The following is a 3,794-nucleotide window of genomic DNA, read 5'->3' as shown; positions in this document are numbered from 1 at the left end:
AAAAAAAAAAGCAGAGGTGGTAAATCTAATGTCATACAAAGTAGAACTCAAGGCAAAAACTGTAAGTGGAATAAGGCTTATTTTGTATTTATTTCAAAAAGGGGAAAAAACAATAGTCACAAAGCCTTGGGTCTTGAATAGTATGATATTAACTTATTCAAAGTAAAAACTGTCAAGCGAACAAAGAAAACTGCAAATATCACATTAATTTTAGAAACTTAAAAACTCCCTCTTTTTCGGTTACATCTCTTAGGCAAAAGGTGGCATAGGAGACATATAAAGAAATTAACTTGATTTAAGAGCTCCGTATTTACCTTTTTATTGTGGTAAAATATACATAACATAAAATTTAGCATTTCAGCCATTTTTAAATGTGTGTGTCAGGGACATTAAGTGTGTTCACATTGTTGTGCAGCCATCACCACCATCCATCTCCCGAATTTTTTCATCTTCCCAAACTGAAACTCCATACCCATTCAACAGGAACTCCCCATTTCCCCAACCCCCAGTCCACAAGGGAAATGGGGAGTTCCTGTTGAATGGGTATGGAGTTTCTGTCTCTGAATTCGACTACTCCAGGTACCTCATATAAATGGAATCATACAATAGTTATCATTTTATAATTGGGTTACTTCACCTAGGGTTACTTTTATAATTGGGTTACATTTTAATAGTTACATTTAATAGTTACATTTTATAATTGGGTTACTTCATATGTGTTGAGGCGTGTGTCAGAATTTCCCTCCTTTTTAAGGCTGAATAATAATATTCCATTTTATGTATATACCATATTTTGTTTATTCATCTATTGATGGACACTTGGGTTGTTTCCACCTTTTGGCTATTGTGAATTATGCTGCTATGTCTGTTCGAGTCCCTCCTTTCAATTCTTCTAGGTATATACCTAGAAGTGGCATTGCTGGATCATATGGACCATTCCTTGCTTAATTCTTTGAGGAACCACCATCTTCTTTTCTACAGCAGCCGTACAATTTTATATTCCTGCCAGAAATGCACCAGGATTCCAATTTGTCCATGTCCTTTTCTGTCTTTGTTATTTTTTTCTTAATTATTTTTATAATAGCCATCCTATTGGATGTGCAGTGATCTCTCACTGTGGTTCTGATTTGCATTGCATAATGATTAGTGATGCTGAGCACCTTTTCATGTTCTTATTAGCCATTTGTATATCTTCTTTGGAGAAATGTCTATTCAAGTTCTTAGCCCATTTTTTAATTGGATTCTTTTTTGTTGAGTTGTAGGAGTTTGTTACATATTCTAAATATAATCCCTTATCAGATATATGATTTGCAAATATTTTTTTCCCATTCTGGAGGTTGTCTTTTCTTTATGCTGATAGTGCCCTTTGAAGCACAAACGTTTTTAATTTTGATGAAGTCCAGTTTTTCTATTTTTTCTTTTGTTGCCTGTGCTTTCAGTGTCATATCCAAGAAAGGATCATGAAGCTTTTCCCTTATATCTTCTCTGTTTTATAGTTTTAAGAGCTGCACATTTACTTTTACAGAGAATGTATATTCTTTTAAAAAGCTTGATATATTTCAAAAGTAGAAACTGTACAGACCACATAACTAGCTGCAATACAATAAAAACTAGTAATTAACATTTTAGTAATTATATATTTGAAAGTTGCTAAGAGAGTGGATCTTGAAAGTTCTCATCACAAGAAAAAAATCTATAACTATGTGTGGTGATGGATAACTAAACTTACTGTGATCATTTTGTTATATATATAACAAAACTTTGTTATATATATAACCATTATGTTGCACACTTAAAATACAATGTTACATGCAATTATATCTCAATAAAAAAAACATAGAAAAAGCACTAGAAGCTGAAGCAAGTAATTGGGACCTGATTCTCCACAAAGGTCGCCTTACCCATCGCTGTGTGTCCTGTGGAGTTCAGTATAATGCCCTCACACAATGCATAACAATTAATGACAGTCAAATAAACAAGTTTTTCCTAAACACACACACACATACACACACACACACACACACACTCACTCACTCACATACATGCCTTCCCACCCCACCATTAAAAAAATAAAAACTAGTTATTAATGACAAAAGGTTAACCACTTGGAAATGTTAGAACACTCTCTTTAACTCTTGGGTTAAAGTAAAACTCAAGACTAAAATGATAGCTTGGTAAGAAAATAACACTGAGAACATCCCCCAAGAAAAATAAATTTAAGAAAATCAAAAAGAAGAAATTAATGAAGAAATAAAAAAATAAAGTCTTTTTCGCATTTAAAAAAATGGACGTAAGGGACGGCCAGGAATTGGGAGAGAAGCGCAGGTGCCGCCAAGGACAAGACGGAAAAGGAACCAAAGCAATAATCGTCCTCTCCACACTGCCTCCTGCAGCCTGACTGCCCCGGAGTTCAAGTTCGACAGTCCTGTCACGTACTAGGTTTGTGAACGTGGACAAATGACTCAACCTCTCTCAGAACTTCAGTATGTTCGCCAATAATAGTAGGGACGATATCTAGTTTTTAGGAGGAAGGAGTAAATGAGCTACTGATCGGAAAGAACTAAATATAGGGCCTGGCATATGGGGATGGCAGTTATTACTATTTTGTCTTTGTTGATGATACTGTTAATGAGAATATTAATATTTCGTTTCGCCCTATGGGAGGTCCTACAGAGAAAAACGTGGATGGAAAACCAAGTGCCAAGCTGGGGCCAAGTTAACCTGTGACGGAAGGAAGGAAGGAAGGAAGGAAGGAAGGAAGGAAGGAAGGAAGGAAGGAAGGAAGGAAGGAAGGAAGGAAGGCATCCAGCAAGACAGCAGGTCAACCCAGTATATGACACGTACTCTATCTTCCCCCAGCATTGCCCCAAATGAAGGTCTCGCCCTCTATACAGAAAAGAGCGGGGACTAGTTGTCCTGCTTTTTCCTAGCTCTGCTGGCCTGTGGTCAGGGAATTCTGAGGACGAGCAACACGGAAGGGAAGCCCGGCGGCGGGAAGTAGGGCAGTTTTCCATCTCAGATGCTGAGAGTGACGGCCATGGTGGGAAGTAGGATGTTTATGGAGTCGTGACCCAGGTATGGACCTCAGGATGTTTTTAGCTTCTTGGCTGAGAGAGGAAGGAGGGCCAGTTTGGAGCACTAGACAGATACAGGATTCCCCACACCCCAGTGGGGGCTGTGAAGGGAGAACCTGATGTGTGCCAGGGAGTCCCAAAGGTGCATGGTGCAAGGGGCAGTGCCCAGAGGCCAGCCATCCTGTGCCACGGCCTTGGAGGCACAGAACAGTACGTGCTGAGCCCAGCTCACTCACTTGAGTAACCTTATTCACTGGCTCTTATCCCCTGTGGGCAGGTGAGGACACGGGGGCAAAAGCCAGATTCCTGAACTGAATAAAGAAAGGGCTTGACAGATAATGCATCCATCAAAACCACAGGAGCCACAAGTCAACAGAGGCGACGTCTGTCTATTGTGCAAGTAGCCTACACAGGCGAGGTGGCCAGGGAGAAGCTGGTATTTCCAGCTGCGGTTTTCTTTCCCTGCCCGCATCTGGGTGGAGGCAGAGGAAGACCATTGCCTGGCGGTGCTTTGAAGACTCACTCCCCACATTCCACGATGCTCCTCTTTGGTCGTTATGGTTTGGGCAAGCTGTCTTCACGTTTCAAAGGACGGGCACAGGACTCCTATTGGAGGGTCACCAGGGGAAGAGGGTCATTTTTCTGTGATTACCTTTGTCAAGCTGCATGGAATCACGGTGAGGAGAGGGTAACCATAGACTCTGGCGGGGAGGCGGGGGT

Source organism: Pteropus alecto, unplaced genomic scaffold (assembly GCF_000325575.1).
Source record: "Pteropus alecto unplaced genomic scaffold, ASM32557v1 scaffold166, whole genome shotgun sequence".
NCBI classification, from domain to species: Eukaryota; Metazoa; Chordata; class Mammalia; order Chiroptera; family Pteropodidae; genus Pteropus; species Pteropus alecto.
Note: the sequence above shows the minus strand (reverse complement) of the source record.